The sequence below is a fragment of the Osmia bicornis genome, chromosome 16 (assembly GCF_907164935.1).
Source record: "Osmia bicornis bicornis chromosome 16, iOsmBic2.1, whole genome shotgun sequence".
In the NCBI taxonomy this organism is placed as follows: Eukaryota; Metazoa; Arthropoda; class Insecta; order Hymenoptera; family Megachilidae; genus Osmia; species Osmia bicornis.
Window position 1 is genome coordinate 4731540 of NC_060231.1, and position 22537 is coordinate 4754076.

At 37.2% G+C, this 22537-nt stretch overlaps 1 protein-coding gene across 2 annotated transcripts in view; it reads left to right on the forward strand.

Annotated features, from left to right (window-relative positions):
- Positions 1–22537, forward strand: part of LOC114871522 (cAMP-specific 3',5'-cyclic phosphodiesterase) — a 167586-nt gene that overhangs the window by 32113 nt on the left and 112936 nt on the right. The window contains exon 1 of one of the 2 annotated variants that reach the window (XM_029177520.2): positions 13583–14135. The exons of the other annotated variant lie outside the window; for it this stretch is intronic. The gene's annotated coding sequence lies outside the window, so the exon portion shown is untranslated. Of the gene's footprint in view, positions 1–13582; positions 14136–22537 lie in introns of those variants that run through there. 2 annotated transcript variants of the gene reach the window in all.

Here is a 22537-nt window from a genome sequence, read left to right on the forward strand (position 1 = left end):
TTTAATTCAATGCAAAATGTTTAATAGTCTAAAATAATCATTGTTGTTATTTTTGCAATTTTAAAGTTCTGAAACATTGGGAAGTGACAGGAAACGCAGTTACGCCGCGGGGAAGCTTTTGACAAAAGGTAGAAAACGAATTCCTAAACGTTCTGGAAACGAGCTTCCTTTTGTCCGTCCCGATATATTCCATGCAAATATCCCGACAGTGTATTTGCTTTTTCAAGAGAATTCTCTCAAGAATGGACCTCGTTCGACGACACGTAACACGGTATCGATTCTGACGCGATACATTTTCCAGGAAATTTCTGAATAAAAGCAACCGTGAAAAGCGTGGAATGTTATATAATACTTGGATATAGCTGTCTGAAAGATTGCACGGTTCGTATAAATGCACTCGAACACCGAAGATGTGGGTCGAGAGAAACATTGACAAAGGGAAGAGAAAACAAGGAAACGATTGAATATTTCCTCCTCGACGAGTCTCTACCTTTTCTCCTTATTGTATTAAATATCAGAGTGCTGTTCGTGTCGTGTTTGATCAAATAACACACTCAGATATAAAATTCTAAAAAGTTTCTAACGCCTGTTGGTGATTGTATATATAGTGGTTTGTTCGTGATTATTTTAGAGCATCCAGACGCATATAATTTACGGTATCACGATCATTATTCATATTTACGATGGCCTGTACATCATACATGGTATACATGGTGGACATCTGCCAATTTGCTCTACCAAGATAGTCGATGCGCAGTTACGCCTGTAATAACCATCGTTTAGAATTTATGTCGAAAAATATTAACACAGACGATCGTTTAGAGTTCCTTTGATCGATTCCCTGTTGTGAAAATAATATCAAATAACAATATAAATCGATATAAATAATATAAATGCAAAATCAAATTAAAATTGGGCCTCTCTCCATGGTCCGCCATTTGAGGATTGAAAATATAAAACTACTTTTGTATTTGACAATTTTTTACAACTATTTCTACTCGTTTTAAAAATTTGTCAATCGTGTTAATCGAAGAAATTGAATTCATTTCGCTTACAAGCCACGCATGAAACTGGAATTTTCAATAACGATGTCGAACAAAATGCATCCATCCTATGCGAAATATCGTCACGAATAAATTTCTCTTCCCGTCCATTCGTGTGTTAAAGCCTCTGGGCACTTTTGTTGTTGCATCGAGTGCAGCCGGTTATGCATTTTGATTGGGCACGATGCATAATAAAACCTTTGGGACGATTGGAACTGAAAACCGATCGAAACCGCCATTCGATTTTGTCGCTGGAGAATGAAACTCGTATGTGATTCTATTTGAATGAAGGGTTCGTCGATGAAAAATTAAATTCTATCTCTCTAAATTGAATTTTCCAAAATTTTCGTCCACAGTACTTTGGGAATACAGTAAAAATTATTATAACTTAAAATTTAATTAAAGTGCAAACAAAGAATATTAAATTTCATAACAAATATTTAAATAATTCGAAGTTCTGTTCTGCTTGAACAGCTTGAAAATTTGCAAACAGAGTATCGAGCATCCATCAGCACTGGCCTCCCATCAAACATAACCTCAAATCACCAATAATCCCCCAATATATTCTAACAAACGATCCAATCAACATACAAAGCTTGCATTTCGCGCAAACACAAACGAAATTGAATCCCCGTGAACGAGCAGCGATCGAACGGCACCAATCTCGAGAAAACAATCGTTCGATTCGATCGACAACCAGCAACACACGAATGTCGCTGTCTTTCGTGTGGCTCGTGGTTCGGCCGTCAATGAATTTCGCGTTTCTATCGCGATTCCATTGAATTATGTTAACAGAGGGCTGTGAAAATACAGCTCCCCCTCGACGACGGCATTAGACGCGTAGTTAGAAGGCAAGGAAGAACGGAAATGCAGCAGCAACGATAACTAACCTTCCAGAGTGCGATGTCAGTCGAGGCTAAAACCAGCTGCACGACCACTTGCGCTTCAGAGACCGATGGTTTGTTTCTATTAAAAATTTCCCTCGAATTTCATAAATAGCAGATTGAATATTGCTTTTGAAGATATATAACGTCATTCTTAAAATTGTGTGACTATTTTAACCCTGTAGTAGATGACGTCGATGACACGTATTATGTCATAACTGTAGGGATAATAGTCTAAAACTTCGATTAAGTACTCAAATAAGTACTTAAGTACCCCTTCCAATCATAGACGGCGATTACGAGACGTCTAGTGAGGGGCCAGTTCGTAAAGAGGTTGCGCAGAATTCCACCAATAAGGAGGCGTTCTCGGCCAGCAGTTCTAAAATGGGTTTGCAGCAGGACAACGATACCGAAGATTCCGAATCGAAAAAGAAAAAATCATCAGAGAAGTTTTTCAGTCTGTTGCACTCGAATGTTCTAACGAAATCAGAATCTATGCCGGTACTGAAAAGCACTACTTCATTGGAGGATACCGTAGAGGATACCAGAGTAGTCTCTTCAGAGTCCCCGTTGGCTCGTCGCAGGAAAATGAAGATGATAGTGGCACAAATCTTCTCGAGATCCAGTCTCACGTCGACCACACTGTCGGCCGGTTCCAGAACCGAGTTGACGAAAGAAAATTACCAGGCTAAGAAGATGGAGTCGAGAACCATGCTACCTGTGCTCCAGGTGATTATCTCGTGAAGGATTAATGAGCTGGAGCCGGTTTTCGAGTCGTGCGATAAATAGGTCCTTAACACCGGTGGCCTGGTTTCTTTCTAATTGCGCTTCCCTTTGATCCGCTCTTCCTTTGTGCCGAGTCTAATTAGTGGGGCTGTATCTTTCCTGCGGACGTTGGTATTGATCACGGGCTTGGTCAATTTGTTTCCGGTGCACCGTTTTGTTTTTAATGTGTTTTTTGTGTGTCTGCGGGAGAAACTTGTGAAATAGGACTTATAAGTCTTCTTTAACAGTTTGATGGTCGCGCATTTAAAGGAAGCTTTGGTCCATCCAATTTTATACACTTTCGTACACTTAATCGGAGAGTACTAATATAGTTATATTTGGGGGTTTCAATTGATGAATATTGCATAATTATTGGTAGTAAAGTTTTTAACAAGGTTATAACTCAAGTACTACTAATTGTAAGATCAGCTGGATAGGATTCCAAAACCCTAACTCCGCCTTCCTGAATAATCCCCTTATGTCTAGGGCATAGACTGCGATCCACCGAATCGTCTGAAGGAGGTAACGTTTCACGAATTGCCCGAAGATAAAGATTTCTCCAGCGACCGATCTCAGACATCGGAAAGAAAGAAAACCAAGTCACCTCGGTTACCCACAAGGGACGATGAGCCTCAGCAACATTCACAAGAGAATGGCGACCTGATAGACATCGCGGAGAATCCTCACCCGTCCATTAAATCCTTCTACTTTCCCCCAAATCCACAGAAAGAGGCTTCTTCCGCGTCTTTGAGGACGCACTCGAGAGCCACCAAAGACGGTGTCCAGAGAGATGTGAGCGAGCTACGTTTCTTGCTGCAGCAGTTGAACGTAATATCGGGTAGGGCTCGTGCCCTGAGTCAGATCGATCCCTTTCTCTCAAGTCAAAGGCATTCTACCCAGTGTTCACCGTATTCCAATATATCTGGTTATTACCTTCATCAAACAGAGACTTATAGCCGGGATACGCAAGTGAACGACTCAATACAGTTGATAAGCAGACAGATGATAGACGAATCTTCTCAAGGAATTAGAGATACAGATTATGTGGGAAGTAGGGCATTTTGCCCAGCGGGCAACCAGATGGTCCCTCTGGGTCGTGACTACACCTACTATGAGAACCCAATGAAACATTCCTCCAGGTACGTTGGAAGGAACTTATCCAGTGGGCTGACCAATAGGACGGGTGGGGAAGATGACAGCCGAGTTACTTTGAATAATTTCCACTTCCAATTTGGACAGTATGTAGAGAAGCATCCATCGGGCTCACTGATTCCTTCTGTCAGCAGCTCGTGCTATAGGTGCCACAGAAATAGAACCTGTGTCCTTTCGCATTACGACGATAATGCTGGATGTAGCACCAGTAGCGGAGGTGGCCAAGTGACATCAGCTTTCAGCAAACGAGCCGACGAAAACCTGTATAAGTCAAGGGACCTTGTTGAGAAGTCAACAATGAAGTCGAAGGAATTTCCAATTGATTTGTCAGATAATCAACCAAAACCATCCTGGGCATCATTAATGAATTCTAGTCCTAAAGTCCGTACATCCAGTGTTAACGCAGAACTCCTTGCTGACGAGAAGCCTCGTTCCCACAAGAATTCAGCAAAAAACTCTAATAACAGTCTCCATTGTTATCAAGACCAGAGTGTCGCAGCATCTTTGATACGTATTGCTTCAGACCTGAGCAGGCCCAGTACAGTCAAGCGTCTGAACAGTCAAGCGTCTCTAGTAATTTCAAAAAGAGACCAAGACGTAATGGTATCAAATCTAGGACTAGTAGAGGACCAAACAACTAGTTCTTCGAGTCAAGTGGTCACGAAGCACAAGCACCCCAAAGGGCTGAAGAAGAAAAGTGTCAAAGACCTGGACGTCCAGTGTTCAGGATCGAATTTGAGGTTTCATCAGAAGGAAATCGCCCTCGGGCAGTCAATGGCAAGTTTTCTGAAACCTTCAGAGTCTGAAGAGAGTAACGCATCCAAGGGCAGCTCCAACCAATCGAAGAGCATACAGGTGGCCACAGAAGAGAAGGTGGTTGTTGTCCCCATCGTCTTCACCGATGGTGTCCCAGAGCCCCAGAAAATTCCCCTGTTCACAGTCACCAGATCAAGGACCCATCTGCACAATGTGAAATGCCACCTGGTCAAGCTCAAAAAAGGAACATCCGCCTTGACTCAGAGCAGCATGGTCTCAGCAAACAGCATCGAATCATGTGAAACGTCACTGAACAGGGATGACAGCAAGAGCAAGATGTCAGTGTCTTGCGTCAGTCGTTCGTCCCTCCATTGCAGGAACGGTTCCCGCACAGCAAACACCATCAAAACTCTATCAGACCATCGTCATAGGTCAGATAGTAAGCACAAGAGGGTTGGAAGCATGGCATCTGGTTACACACAGTCCACAAAAGCACACTCCGAACCAACCAAGAAGAGGGTGTTGTATGGAATGAGAAGTTCACCAGAGGATTTCGTTTTCGATACCTGAATGACTAACCTGGATGGGCTTAAACAACGTGTATGTCGTTTCAGAGTCCATCCCTGAGGAATTGAGATTGGGGTGACTCATTTTGCAAACTGGTTCAAATGGGCAAATTTTAGGAGCTGGCTCCAAGGTGTAGGACTATGCTGATGCAGCCATTAGCAAAATCATGCAATTTCTAAGGTCAATTTGGACCTTTTCTTGGTGGGAAAGGTCCAAATTGTTAATATAATTTTGATACCTACATTTATTTGAAACTTTTATTGGATTTAAAGCGAGACATTGAGGAGTGGGTGTTCGAGGTGCAACGATATAAAATCGAACACTGTTTTTATACTAGCTATTGTAGATAAGGATGTGACGTCTTTTGCAAGCAGTTATTAAGATACATATAATTACTTCCAGCAGTACTTTGCATCAATGTTATTGTACCTTGAAAATGGTGGTGTGGCTCTTAATAAATAAGGCACGTCAATGGAAATCAGTACCAGGACTATTAATTGAGTCTTTCAGTAACATAGCTGATCGACGTTAAGCAATGAAAAAGTTTGCATAAAATATACATAAAACAAGTTTTGTACAACAAATTATTTAACGAAACTTGAAGTATCTAGGATTGGATGCAGGGAGTTTCGCAAGAAAATCGTCCTCCATTGAAATGTGTCTTAATTTGCACAGTTGCTGCCACGTTTCTTCGAGCATTTCAAGCAAACACACCGACACGACGTTCAAACGAATCTCATTATACGAACGGTGTCAGTGACGTAGGAGTGATAAGTGGTCGCGGATAATCCAGAAGCCAGATCGTCGCCATTGAATCCTCGTTTTAAACCGGTTTTCCGTCTAAGGAAATCTGTTTGACACTACGTTTGGCGGATCACCGCTAACTCGTGCATGCAACCTGACCACCAGTCATAAATCCAGGATGATCACGGATTGGCCAACTGTTGCATAGTTTTCATCACACGAATGCTTATATCGTTATGTCTATTTCGTTTCAACCATTAATTTGGACTTGTCAGTTCTAGGTACTTTGGGCCACCCAACGAGATTATAGAAAAAGGGTTCATTCATTTTCTTTAGCCAGGGTAGATAGATTAATTAGTATCATAGTAATGATTTTTTAGGTCTCGATCAATTATCTGGATATTTTGGGAATGTTAGGTTAGGTTTTCAATTATAGGTTATGTTTCGTCTTCTAAGATTTTAGAAGCTATTATTCCTTTTTCCGATAATATGTTAAGAAGATCTTGTCTATAGCTTTGAAATTTGTCTTGTTCGCCTCTTCGACCTTTAATGTGAAGTTTCCATACTCGCCTTATTAAGATTCCTGTTGGGATACGTTTAAAAGCAACCATGGCAGAGTAAAGGAGGCTTTTAATGAGAGCGTAACTAATGAAAATATGAGCTAAAAAGCAGCTCTCGGATATTATCTTTATCGTTCATATTTCAATAACCTTCCAGGATTCTCGTTGAACCTAGCAGGCAATTGAAAATTTGACAGATGTAAATGGAATCTTTCATCTTCAGTATCATCTGAAGACACGTGAAATGGCGGCGTCAGAGAAACAATTCCATGGCTTTATCTGTCACCAGCTATAGGAAAATTCCGATGAAATATCTTCTGAATATATTGACAATCCCGGAAATGGCCAGCATCCAAAACCAAAAATGAAATCCTCACTATAAATGGCTTCATATTCACACACTGGCTGCAATAGTGTCTTAATGTGAATTGATGTTGAGATCTATGTTGACGGAACCATTTTATTCATAATCCTTTATTTGAGGTTAGGTTAGGTTTCACTTTAAATTTTCGTTTTCAAATTTACATGCAGTAAGAAAAGAAGGAAGACAAAGTTCTTATGCATTTTTATACTTAATCTAACTTAATCTATTTGGTCAGTGCAACCTTAATAATTAGATGTTTTTTTTAAATATAGAATGACAGTCATGAAACGAGGTATTAGGCTGGGAATAACCACTTTTTTGTTGTAAAACAATAATTTCTCTTAGAAAGAAGGACCAAAGGACGCATCATAGGAAAGTCGAGTGGGTGGATGGTCAGTTGGTCGATATGCCCAGAAGAATACGAGGGCCGGCAAACGCGTCGTTGGCCAGGATCCCAATAATTTGTCTTGTCAGTGGCACTTCGGTCGTGTATTTACAATGTCAAAGCGTCATTGTCCGGTTGTTCGCTCGCGTGATGCATAAACGACGCTCGATCACTCGCAGACACCCAACTTTTGACGCGGTGAACGCGCTGACAGTGACACGTGCCGCGCCTTGCTCTGCATTACAATGCAACCCGAACGACATGCTTCGCCTTCGTTATATATATAACGACACCTTTGTCTGATCTTGTTTTTGTTACGTGTACGTGAGGCGCCTGAACGTCCATCAAGCGTACGGTCGATCAAGAAAATTGTTATTTAAACAGGTGACGTGCATTTTTTGAATAATTGACACATATGCATATGGCTCGGTTTACGTCGACGTTTCTGGCGGGAAACTTAAATTCAAGCTTAACAATCACGACTCGATGAAAAGATAAATACCTATGAAATTTAAATATGAACCGATAAATTCAGGATTCACGAAATAATTAAAATATTTGAAAAAGAGTATAATCCTACGCTTCATATTTCGGTCATCGGTTTCATTTAATTCAAAATTCCATTTACCTCGAAGAATCTACTTTCAATCAAATCCAATTTCTGTCATTCCAAAGCCATAATTAGTCCACTGGAGCGTAAAAATCGTACTAATTAATATCGCCGAATTTCTCCGCTTCCTTCCCCATTTCGCATAAGCACTCATCAAAAATCGATCACCCGTTACTGCTCGCACAACGTTGCTAATCGGATTAAAAACAAAAGCTTGGACTGTATATAGGGCGTAGCGACTTACAGAGTGTAATTCGTTCAGTTAGATTACCTCTCTCTTTCGAAGGGACAGAAAATCAGTGGATTAGCTCTTTACCAAGTAAACACAGCGGATGGGGGCGTGAAAGGAGGGTACAGGAAGCTGATGTATCGGCAATCCTCCGGCACACGGTGCTCCATTGAAAACAGTTTATTCCTGGGTTATTGAATTCGAAACGGTCGCGATGCACGGAATTCAATTAGACTCGGAATTGCTCGATTAATCTCGCGTCAATTGGGAAAACGTTAAAACACGATTATCCGGAGCTGTGGAGTAGACAAGTGAACGCTTCACCTACTTGGTTGCTCTACTTTTCGCGAGAAAAAAAATTCTTTGATGGAAATTACTTCATGAACGCTTCATCAATGTTTAGCATACTCCATTATCGAATATCCAATCTCCAATCGCTTAGTTTTCAACAGGATACTGGAGTTTTTGAAACGTTACGCCATGGAGAATTTGCAATTTTCCTAAGGTACTACTTGTTTCGAAAGATACACGTCGTTTTCGTCCCGTCTCATCGGTTCGGTCAGACGCTCCGTAGTACTAGCTAATCCCCGTCTCGCCGGTTCGGTCGTTCACACTAAAATATTCAAAAGTTTGAGTTAGTTTCGGGTTGGAAGCTTTCGCTAATCCAATAACTTCGAAAGTCTGTTATATACGAGGACATTTATCTCCTGAGCATATAAATTTCCAAACTTAGGATTTCCAAAGATTCGTTTCCTATTTTTCCCTCGTTTATACTCGTGGAATATACGAACAAAGTTTAGTTCGAAATAACCGAAACACCTTGTAAAATCTCAACCATTCGGTAACTTCGGTAACAACCTAACCTGACGTCCAACTAAAAGACAGTATCCATCGTCCAAATTGTTGAGGAAGCAATAAAACTGCAAGGGTAGTGTCGCACACAGTCGCAGAGGCTCAGATACGAAACGACCTCATTATCTCGTGTGAAAACTTAAAATGAGCGTAGTTAGTTCCGAGCTTTTTACGATTGCGAAGCCTTTAACGAGACGCGACGATCACAGAGCCATCTGTTCAGTGGAAACGCGAAGCACGCTTCGCTTCGAGTGAATCATTAAAATCCTTTTGCGAACAGGATTACGGATCCTTTTCCCAACCGTTTCCACGTAAAGGACTCTGTGGTTACTCGTCGTGTAATTTCATTGCATACCCTTCCGAACCATTGATCGTGGTTGATAACGAGAGACTTTTTTCTGAAACCTTTTTGCATTTTCAATTGACGAGTATGATTGGAACGATGGTGGATGTTTCTGGGACTTATGGTATCTGACCAATCAACTCGTTCCTCATAACATAACCTAAAAAATGATTTATTGTAAATCTTAACGCATCGTATAATTAAAAACAAAATTAATCTCGATAGCACCCAGGGTCGAATAGAATAGAACAAAGGAAAACTGTAATCTTTATTCCACACTACAAGTGTCAATTTCTTTTCGAACGAACTCGATGGTTTTCCAACGGTGCGCAATTAAAAGCGATTTCAATTCTCGTCCCGCCTGGTTCGTATCAATCTTTTAATTCGCGGTCTCGACGCGTGCAGCCTATATCGGATTCCGTTACCATACACACGAAGGTGGAATAATTACTTAATTGACGTCACACTTTTGCACACTTCGTAACACCTGTCCAACGGTTCGAAACGTTTCTTCGATTAGAAACCGGTTATTAATGCCGAAATTCTAATCAAGGAACGGTGAAAAAAACTAAATTCAACAAAATTTTAATTTTACTTGAAAGTTAATTCTGAATTGCTGGTAGCAGCCAAACAGTTGCAGCTGTGAACTTAAAATTAAGCAAACCGTGTGAAACATTTTGCGTTTCAATTATATTCGCCTTGGACCGTGGAATTTGTATGTTGATGACCATGACGACCTGTTTCATTTTCTGTGTCACACTCGATCACTCATGATTCGTGTCGTTTCTAATATTCTGCAAATATCTTTTAGTTGGCAAACGAGCTGATCGAACCATTTTGGAAAGACTATAAATACGGTTCTATAAATTCGACTTCTGGTTTCCTTGAAATTTACTATTTTATCTGCTTACTCGTTTCAGCATCTCTATTTAAGATAATGTTATTCTACAGAAAAATTTAAAAAAAGATTTATCGAACCACTTTCTTATGTAAAATACATAAATTATTGAATGGACAAAATGTCATATAGACATAAATTTGAAAATGACTATTTAAATAAAAAATCTAAAAACAAAGGAAATCTCAACGAGATTATTCTGATATAAAGGAAAGTGTTGCTTCTGTATATTGAAGTGTGGTAAGTTATCCATATCAATTCTAAAGAGGATCAAAAGTAGGCTGGTAAAATATTGACGCGCCTGTTGTCGCTGAGAAGCGCACTCGGCGGCGTCTCAACGAAACATGGATCGCACAATGGTATGCAAATTTATCGCATGGAAGTGGCATTATCGCGACGATTAACGGACACGTTCGAGCACCGTGACGATAGTTCGGAGGGAACAGAAGTTTCTACGATAAATTCGGCGTCACGCATCGGAAAGTGTCGCTTACACGCACCGACGTACGTGCATATTCGCAGCCGAGTCACGTAATTCGCGTCTCGTTCGTTGCTCGTACGTTTTTCGAATCTTTCTTGTCCTCGATGGAATCTTAACGTCCCCGACACACTCGCGATGTTGGCATTTTTTTCCCTTTCCGACAGAAATATTGCGGTACTTATTGTTCCCGCGAGTGCCGTTCTCGTAAACGGTTACGCGAATCCAAAGTGCTTATTTATCTCGGCAAGAAAAAAAATTTTCTGAAATGGAATTTCGATTTATTTCGCCGGAAATAACGTTATCACTTTGATGGGCAGAACATGGGAAGAGGAGATCGCGTTTGGCTGACCATTGTCGGCCATTGAAGTAACAAATCGTGGGAATATCCGAAGATTTTCGCTTCTGGTAAAAGTATTCCTCGAGAAATAGCTACAGGGGGCACAAGTTTCGATGCAAATTCACCAGAACTGAAAAGTTTCGAGTGACAGTTTGAAATCTACTTACTTCCAGTCTTTTTTCCCCGGTTTGCTCGTAAGGCACGGGACTTTTAGTCAAACGGAAGGAACTGGGCCATTGTATCCAAGAAACTTTACAATTATCATTACTTCTGCTTAAAACAAAAACATATTCTTTGATGCTTTAATATTGATTAGATAATTGTTCAATAAAATTTGTATAGTTCTTATTCTGAGGCGTATAGTGTGGATAGTTTAAAAAGAAAATTTAAATTCAACCTAATTATCTTTTCTTTTTAATGTTCTCATCATTTATCATATCTTTGCATAGGAGGAACGAGCTCGATGTAATACCATTCGAATACAATGTTTTTTATGAAATCGGAGGAAATTTTAATTAAGGCAAACGAATAATTAATGCTTGTAAGCGAATGTATACCGTGAAAAGACCACGTGGGAGCACGCAATTTCGAATTTGCATAATTTATTCCTGCTCGTTGGAATGCTCGTACATCGATGTTTCATCTGTGGTTGAAAAATATGTAGGTTGCTGAAGACTTTCTTCGTTTACACTGGTCTGATTTTACGTTGCAAAAATTAGGAGTTGTCCGTGATACATTCCACAATTTCTTTAAATTAACAATATTTATTAATTCAATATTTGTTCGAAAATTAAAAACAGTGATAATTTTTTAATACAAATTACACATACTTAAATTTATTTAATACTACACTTTCTTGGGTTTTATTAAATATTCTTATTATCGCTTTTGAACTGATTTTATAGCCTGCGGTTGTATTCAATCTTTCGTTATTACTACCACTGCTAATGATGTATTTCTGTTGATGTAATGGCCAAGTAATGAACCGTAAATGTGCAGCACCAATTATTGGATCGCTAGGAATGCTCGAGGCGTTAGAAACACGTGTTTCTCATCGACTGTGTCTCGGTTAAACGGAGACAGACGTCAGGATCCATCAACGACACACGACATAATCAATGCTTGCACATAATATGTAGAACAACTTTATTGGTATGCATCTTCAAGTTGCAGATCAAACAAAAGAAAAGAAACCGAGAAAATTTGCTTGTTTTTCTTTAAAGAACAATTAATCTTTAACTATTTGGAATACATTGTTTTTCTTTTTTGTTCCTTTTTATACTCCACAATCGATCAGTAAATGTCGAGTGAAAAAATATCGACCGGTCGTCGTATGAATAATTTTCTAACAAATAATTATTACTCAATGTATCTAAGTGATAGATTTACCATTAGCATAATTGTTACTCAGAACGAATATAATTGAAGGACTGCAAAACATGTTTTGCTCGCTTTAAAAAACTTGAAGCGTTCTTGCTATAAATTTATTTTATTATGTATATCTGTTTCTTGACCGATTTCCGGGGAAAAAATTCTGTGCAGAAAATATGATTAACCTTTACATTTATTTCAAGTTTCCAAGGTTCGTCTTTTTACTTTGTGAAATGCTGTATTCTAAAATTAAATTCTGAAGAGAGAGATATGTTTATTAGGAATCTCACGTGGCAGTGTATCCATTAAAAGCAGAGCTTTTGTGGAATAAATCCTAAGAGGAAATGGATATGAAACATTCGTTTCAATTATTTTCGAAAAGCTCAAATATTAACACTCATCCTTCTTTCTCTTTGTCAGAGATGCATGTTTTTTAAGGCGGAGAACGTGAAAGCATCTTTTTTCGAGTCGTTGTTGACGAATTGGATAAAATGGAAAATATCGGAAGATGAAAAGCATTATTCTTTGTTTTCTTGTCTCGTTACGTTCCCTTCTTTGACTTGTTTCATTCGTATCTACTGGAGAAATACTTTCAAACATTTTTCATGAGTTTTTTAAAAAAAATGTTCAACGTCAATAATTCCTTTCTGCTTTCAATTCTATATGTATTGTATTGAATATTAAATCGATTTCACCATACAATACTTTGACATTTTTAAAATGAATAAATGAAAATAAAAACGCGATGATAAAAGGAAAATTTAGGTTACTGAAAACAAATAAATTATTTAATTTTATTCAACAAGCAACAACAATAGCAATAATTTTTAAACAAAGGAGTTTTACATATTGGAATAATAATTATAAAAGAGCAGTGTAAAATTTAAGAAAATGACAATAACGTGAAATGCAGATTAAATTAAAGTGGAGGCTCTCTCCGTGGTCCGCCATCCGAGGGTTGAGTACTCTTCACATTCCTCCCCGTTTTTCCACTTCTATGTAACTGTAATTACTGCCGTAACACATATCACCTAAAATCCATCCTAAAAATCCGACATTTTCATTCAGAAAAATGAAAATTTAAATAATTCTGAGGGTAGGAACCTAAGCGCGTCCCATAAATTAAAGCAAGACATTAGTCTTCGTGTGTGTCCGTGACCAATCGGGTGGGTTCGTTCGCGGGTCGAGTTACCTCGCAGCGCCGCAGCGCGGGTAGTTTCGTGTCTACTCGATGTGCTGTTAGTCGGCTGATCTACTTGTTCGGTTAAATTCGCGCGATAAGGAGTCACCTTAAACATCCTGCACAACACTGTTCCTTGTTAAACGGTCTTTCACGCGTGGTCAGATACAAAACAGCCTGCTGTGAAATCGGCCGGCGAAATGTGCTTGTTCGTGCTTCTTCGTTCGGTTTCGTGTCGCGCCTCGGGCGGCCAGTCAGTCAGTCACTAAGTCAGTCGTGTACGGTGCCGGCTGGTGCGTGCGTCGTGCGCTCTTTCGTCGCGATTTTGAAAAACCTGTTCGTTTGTTTTTGAACACACTCCTGAAATGAAGTTAGCTGCGAAATGGACCATGCCGTGATTCGGTTGTCACGGACGTTTCCAGTGGCCATTTCTCTGTTACGATTAGTGTACTCGTGTCTGGTGAAATGTGTATAATACGTGCGTGTCGCGAACGAAGCCTGTACATGCCCTGCCCCTTTTCTTCCACTGACCTGAGTGCGTTGACACACTCAACAACACACAACAGTCTGCACGATTAATTAAGCGGAAAGCAACGAGAGAGCGAACAGATCACGTGAGTTGATATATTACGTCGCATTTTCATTCACGATTTCACGAAAACACGCACGAGACTCTCTTTCAGACGCTTTTTTTCGAAACTACGGTCGCACGAATATACACTTGTGGTACCGTTGATCGTCTTCAAGCGCGTTGTACGCTCTCTGTCGATGTTTTGGTGTTTTTATTAATATTTTTGTTAATATTCGATCATTTGTTTGTAACCTTCTATTATGATTGATATACTATAAAAATAAGAAAAATTCATTACTGTATGTGGTTAACCTGGAAGTAATACTGGAGTATAATTATTAACATATCACTTGAGAACATGACACCGAGCCATTATTCACGCCATTGCGATTTCCAAACCAGCTCGATCTGTCACTGTTGACAGCTGTACAACAAGTGTCAAATATCGAGCCGACATTATCAATAACGGGAAAAGATACAAGCTTTTGATAAAAGTTATTGTTTCAGCTGGCAAATGTGTATATTTATTTATGCAAATAGAAACGTAGTTTCTCTGATAAAATGTATCTTATTTGAATATTTTGTTTGACATCGTCGCCATTTATTTAATTGCATATAATGAAGTTTAACAAGTATCTTGTGCGTGTTTTTGGAAAAAAGAAAAATTTAATATTTTTTCTTTTTCTTGAATGAAAATTCATGCCGTGTATTTTCTAAACGCGAATAATATAGAGGTATCAGTATCGTGTGAGAATTCTCGACGAAATCGAATAAAGAGGAAGTGAAAATTTTGCATTGTTAGCGTTTTTATCTGTGCTGGCGAGGCATCCGGAAGTGGGTTAAATAATACAGGTGTGCGTAGAGCCGTGATAAAGTAAACATAACTTTCTTCTTTTTTGATTTTCATGAAAATAATGCATAGTTATTATTAATAGTCATTATTGTTTTAAGTCCTCAGGAATTCATAATAAAGATAGGTTTTTTTAGTAGCATCCTGTTTAGACTCACTTCCGGTTCCTTTAGATAAAAATAATATTTTATCATAAGTAAGGAACAAATTTAATTAAAATTTATTTAAAAGGATTTTCATATGCAATTATTAATATTATTATAGTGAAAACGACCATATTTAAGATTTAAGTAAAATTCCCTGTTTGTTACCATTTTTCTCTATAAAATCACTAGATATATTTTCTGTGTTAATCGCTGAAATCATAGTCACTCAATCGAAACACGAATCGTTGATCGATTGCATAACCGACTTGAGTTTAGATGGAGCATCGAGTTAGGAAAAAAAGAAAATGTGAATTCGTGACTACTATTAGTGGTCGATTTGTTACACAACTGCGGGAAAGGTACGCCTCTGGTATTTCATCGTACCTCCATTGCTCTTTTCCAGGTTTAATAAAGTTTCTTCAATTTCTCCAGTATAAAGATACGAATTATAAAGTTCGTTGTCGAATTTAAGCATTCAAATTTTACCTTCTAATATCACTTATTTTTTATTATTATTACATTAAATTTGAAACGTAGTTGTTACTTGAAAATGAATAAAAATAATAAAAGTTAGGCAAAGAAATGGCAAGTAAATTTGATCCAACTTTGAACTATTCGTCTTCATCGAGTACTACGTTTCACGTAATAAACGAACCGATACACACTTCTCCGTCTACCAAAATCTACCTTTAACATGAAAATCCCTAGACGATACACTGAGGAAAAGTAACCGTGTCTCGTTTTCACGAGAAGCAAGGAATCAATCTTACACCTATGTAACTAAATTCTCTGGAGATGTTGGAAACGATTTCGTTACCCTTTCGTCGGTTTCGAAGCTCTGCTGCAATTTCCTCTTATTCGATCGTCTGGATAGATGATATACGACGTTAGGTCGGTGAAATATTCAATAAATTTCACTTCTATTTCTTTCATAAAGAAGAAAAATATATAATTAATATTTCAGCAAAGTAATTCTGAAAAAATCGTTAAGTAAGCAATGTGTCCAATAAAATAAAAATCGACGTTATAAAGAAACATAGGTGTAAGGTTGATTCTATGGAGAACAAATAATTTCATAACAAAAATTATTATATAATTATGTAAACAACGTAAAGGGTAGCCTTCAGGAGGTCAACTCATGTTCAAAGTCAAAAGAGGGGTATAAAGCTTTGACGACCGACCAATAGTATTGTTCTGTCGTCGTCAAGGCACATATGAGATCCTTCATCTAAAAAATCCCGATGACGTGCCGAGTTGCCGTGTCAAAGAGGCCGTAAAACTTTTGAAACAATGGCCGATACCGAGGGATCGGGTAGTAAAAATATCTACTTTGCCGTTGGAAAAAGTTTGTTGTGCGATGCATTCGCCTCGAAGTTGCAATTAAAGTCCATAGTTCAGGGACAGTATACCGTGTAATCGATTGGAAATGTAATACGCAACAAGGTATTGTTGTGGTTGATAGAAAAATGATGATTGTAAAGCCAATTACATAAGCTACTGGGAGGTGCAAAGTGGACTTCTAGTGGTCAAGAATAAGTGTATGGGGAAAGCCTTCCATCACTGGCCTTTGGTTTTGGGAAAACCTAGGGAGAGTCTAGGGGGAGTGTAAAAGAAGGGGGGTTCTATGCTCTTCTTAGATTCCTTTTGGCTCTTTTAGGAATATCCCTAGGTTCCACATTAGGTCATCCTTAGGATCTTTTTAGGTTCTCTCTAGGTTCCACGTTAGCTCTTCCTTAGGCTCCTCCTTAGGCTGCTTCCTAGGCTCCTCCTAGGGTCCCCTTAGGATCTGTTTGGGTTCTTACTAGGTTCTACGTTAGCTCTTCCTTAAGGTCCTCCTTAGGCTACTCCTTAGGTTGCTACTTAGAATCCTCCTTAGGGTGCTTCCTAGGCTCCTCCTAGGGTCCCCTTAGGATCTGTTTGGGTTCTTACTAGGTTCTACGTTAGCTCTTCCTTAGGGTCCTCCTTAGGCTACTCCTTAGGTTGCTATTTAGAAACCTCCTTGGGGTTCTTCTTAGGCTCCTCCTAGGAACCCCTAGGTTGGGTATATACCCTATCACTGATCGGCTCTGCGATTAACGTTAAATGTTCCAATTACTATTGAATCTATAGTGTCGATTGCTTCCTTATTTTGACCTAAGAAATCATATTTTTCATCGGCTAGTTGATTGACCCAAGCGTTATCTATTTTTGAAACAATTTCATTTGCCTGCGATAAAAAAGAAACAATGTCCTTTAGTCGAGTTGCAGCCCAAAAGCTGGCGTATCGTGTTCCCGTTTGATCGATATCTAACTGGAAAGGATGACATGTGGTTTACCGACACAATGCTCGGGCATATCACGGTTGAACACGGTTCAGGACACCAGCAACCATCCTCTGTTGATTCAATGGTGATAGGACACATTGTTCCAAAGCATTTGTCGTTCAATTAACAACAGACCCTTTGTTATTGAATCTTCGAAAATTCAATTTGTTTTCTTGCTTTTCTCACTTGTCATGGTAGAAATTTTATATTCAGAGATTGTTTATTATAAAACAGGAACAATTGGCTGTAGTTCAATGTATTTTCAAATAATTTTACCTGCTTCAAGAGTTGTAGAAATCTTGGAATTCTTGGAAAATCGCGAAAATTTATTCTACTGAATCTTCGTGAAATCACTTGAAAAATATTTATCTGATTTTCTTAGATTCAAAACATGATTCGTTCTTATTAATGTAGATTGAAGATTATTGAGAAATTGAATAATACAATTTATATAAAATTAACTAAAAGTGTAAAAAAGTTATTATTTCATATTTCTATTCTAATATTGTAAAGTGGTGTAAAGTAGCTGAAAGTACTTGAGGCATTGTGTACCCAACGTGATAAAGTCCAAAAGAAGATGATTTCGTGCTAAAAAATGGGTCAAAATTGGAGAATAAATCTCCTTTTTTATACTTTATTTTCTTGAACCGGACTTTGGAGATTTACAACGTGCATTTAACTCGAGCCATCATACTTCACTATCATAACTTGGTGTCAAGAGCAGAATTTTCTTAAAAGAAAAATAGAGAAAAGTTTTCTTTGTACTTCAAAGATGCTTTAGTACAAGACCGAAAGTTAACTTCACACAAATATTATTTTATCTCTTTTGAAGAAAGTACCCTTCTTCAATTTTTAACATCTACTTTGAGACACCCTGTATGGTTTTCAAAAAGAAAATATAAATTTGTTTTCTGTACTATTCAAAATCAAAAATTAAACAATTTCCATAAATTTCTCTTCCAATTTCAAATTTAACTGTTGAATAAATTTTGCTGTTCTATAATTTATTCTATAACTTTCTATAGCAATATACAATATATTACATTCTGATTACATTAATTTTCATGTTAATTAGAGCTGTTCAGTGACCGTAATGATTAATTAGCATACAATTACAATGCTCCATCAGTCAGGCGTACAATAATGTTGTACAGCAAAAATTAAATATAAACTTTTATGATATTTTTCGTTTATAAAATTGATGGAACATTATTTCAATAAATTTCCGGGAACTTGAAATTATAATTCAAAGCGTCGATAATTAATTTATCGAATGCAGGTGATATGGGATGGCGAAGTAAACACGTGAGTTGATCGTATTTGCGAAATCCATATAAATTATGCCATCGCCGAATAAAATGTCTAAAACGTTTGGCACGCAAATTGCTTCCCAATAATCAGATGCACGATGCTCGTCCAAGAACAGTCGTACGATTTCCTATTGCATCATCGTCATCGATAACGCTTAATCGATTGATCACCAATATCCACGCATCTTCTTTTTTTATATGCGTCTGCCTGTTTCAGATCAATACTAATTACAAATCAATTAAACCTGATCATTCTTCTACTACAAACTAATAAAATGACAAAAGCGTAATAATTTATTTGATAATGAAAGTTCTAGTATTATTTTGCAAGATATTGCACTCGTTATTCTAATTTTTCCAATAATTAAATACTTTATGAGATTTCGTTTCAATGAATGAAAACAATTCAAAGGAGATTTCTTCCTGAGAAGAATGTTTTCTTGGAAGTGTTGTTCTATAAAAATTATGATCGAAATTCTCGGGAGGAGTCTCATGATAAATTATAATATTGTTTTGGCTGGCAACACGAGCTGCAAAATTTTCCAGTCTCGGAATGACAACGCTAAGAGCGTCTGGTTATTGTCTGAATCTACTTAAAGTGGAAAACGGTGTCTGGTACCTCAAGCCCGTTTCTATCAACCGCTTCTGATCACTGAACGCTTCTACTTAAAGCGACTCTTGATGAATTTCAAGCGAACCGTAACAATAATTCTTCATTGTCACTTAATGAATTTCGGCTCCAAATGGGCTGAATTCAATTCTGAACACTCATTAAGTTCGAATCAAAACTTTCAAGTTAAATCTCTCATTAATTTTTATCTCAAAGTGCTGCAAATCGAATATAGAATATCTCACTTTTTAATTAATTAATTAGCTTTCCATTTTAAGTATTTTGCCATATTTGAAAATTTTTAAATAACTGTTTGCTGTTAGAGAAATTTGTAAAAATTAAGAATCGTTAATTTTATTTATCGATATAAATTAGAGACGTATTTCAGTAATGATGTTAATAATTGATCAACAATTCGAATCATTCGGCGAACTACATCAGGTACGGGATTGTTCTTCACCTATAGGAGAATTCCAATCATCTCTCGGCGACAGAGTCGAAATTCTCAGCATTTCTGATTATCGAGGAATCTAGTTTAGATCGTGGAAACGTGCCGGCATCGAAGGGAACGTCACTCGCAGAAGCTGAAGAGCATCGATTGCATAGCGTTTTTTCTCTCTCTCTCGATCTGTGCAACCAGACGGAATGAGTTCCTCCATTCTTCAGCTTCCGTCGATAACACAACCCTCGTGAATCCTCGAATCGACCCTGTCCGGGTAACAGTTTTCCAAATCTCCGAATGTTCCACTGCAATACAATTCTGTTTCTTTGAACAGACAAAAACTTAGCGTCGTTTTTCTGCAGATGTTGCGGATGAAACCTAGAAAACTATGAACAATGCTTTTTGCAATAATTTTGAGGGAAGTTTAAGCATCAAATGGATGTATCATAAGTGCTATTTTGAGATACTTTTATGTCATGAAATTATTATTGACTGTTAATGTTTCGAAGTTGATCATTTGATATTTGAAAAATTATTAAGTCTATTTTAGTTTATTTTAAAAATGGTTGATTTTTACAAAATTTCCTTCTTAAACATTTTATTTTCTTATCTTCTCAATTTTTCTGAATAGATAAGATTTAATCATTCATAAATCATGGTTTTCCAATGAGCAACATAAGCTTGTCGCGAATATATGTTATCCATCAGTATAATGGTTGGACCACTTCCAAAAATACGAGAGATATTGGATTTCGTTATTCTACCACATTTCCCACAATCAGACAGGTCTATGGATTCAGGAGAACCTTTTAATCTTCTATCGTAGCGATTCTAATCACTTAAGATTATATCTATAACTCAATTGATGGATGAAGATGCTACTTTGAAATGTCTACAATTAAATGAAAATTCATTGTACGTGCCGCGTTTCGGAGACCTTGATAAACGCAACGCTCGTTGTAATTTAAACCCCTAAATATAAATATGAAAATGTTTGGCAAATGCTATTATATTACTTGCAATCTAAGATCGCGGTATCTGCCAAGCAAACGATATTCAAGATCAAGACGCAACAGCTGTTTCTGGATATTTCATTAAATATCAAAATACTCTTTCCTCGCTTCTCAAATTAATTTTGCAAAATTGTAACTATTCAAAATACGTTTGTTTATGTTTACAATCTTAGGTTCCATTTGTAGGTTGCAATTTATAATTTATTTTAATTTTGTTTTCATTTGGGTTACGTTGAATTTGTGGGGTTTTTTTTAGGGAAAGCAGGAATTTTGACAATTTTAATATTAAAATTAATTTAGAAACAAAATTATACTATAGAAATTAATATATTACTGAGAAATATGAATAATAAATAAATATCAATTCGAACTTTCCCGCGTCAATATTTACACGCAAGTGGTGGGGGGGCATTACTGTCAATCTCCCCGGGGTCATCTATGGGGAAGGGTGGGAGCTCCGGAAAGACTACCATTCGCGGTACTGTACGAATGATCTAACCTAACCTGGGGCATCATACCAAAAATTATTTATTAATGTTATATTTGCATTAATTGCAATTTGAAGTTAATTTTCTTCAAAGGTAATTTCAAAACCTGTTGCGTTGAATTTTGTGAAACTAGATAAATTTTCTCGTTTGTATTCCTGTAACGAAGAAAGTTCTTTAAAATTCGCGAGCAAAAATTGCGAAAAAAAAGAGACGCACGTACGTCGGGATTGACGAGAAGAATTTTAATAGCTTGTTTCGGCAGATTTTGTTGCGTTTTATGTTACATGTCGACAAAATTCGACTTGTTTTGAAACGTGATTACGTTACTTTGACGAGTTTCAAAGACTTTCAATCCATTTTGATGAAATAAATTTCTAAGGATGACTTCACCGGACAGTGTCTATTTTTGGCAAATTTTTGATTTATGGGAGGTAGGGAGAAACAAGGTACATTATCATAACATTGTTTTGTAATGCTCATTTAAGTTGAAAATTACATTAAACATTCTTTAAGCATTATTGAAAAGAAATATCTCTGTGATGATATAATTAAAGTCACAAAAAGTTATTAAAAAATTATGAATACGTTGACATATTAAAAATTTCAGTTATTATTATTGTTACCAATAATTTGCGAATTATTTCCATAAAACCACCTAATCACTGAGGTGTTTATACGGAGGATCGGAGAAAAGCCTCGGCGATTAGCGTTGCACAATGGTGCAGCTGCCCTTATTGCATTATTATTAATAAGCTTTCAAGCTAAAGGGGACAAAGACGATCGATAATCGATTATCGATTATCACATTATAGCTTTTACACGTTTCAATCGATATTTCGACAACAGAGACTGTATTATGCCTGAAGGATTTGTTTTGTGTACAACGTTATTTTTACCAGGAAAGTCAGAATGATTGATAAATAATTATTATCAAGAAGAAATAATTAAAAAAAAAAATTTTGTTATGGAAGAGAAATTACAATTCTCTATAAAGTTGAACCTCTAATCTCATTATAAAAATTTAATTAGTAAGTGAATTATGATAAATTAATTATTTTTCTAATAATTTACTAAGTGCAATCTGACTATGTTAAATTACTTATACGACATTGAAATTATAATATTTTTTTTATAAGCCGTGAAAAATTCATGAACAATTAATCATATCGTTTGAAAAACAGAAGGAAAATGATTAATTGATAAAGAAGGATTTTTCTCATTTAGTTCATAATATTCGAAGGATAAGAAAGAAAAAAATGAAAGGAGATAAATGAAGTTTATTC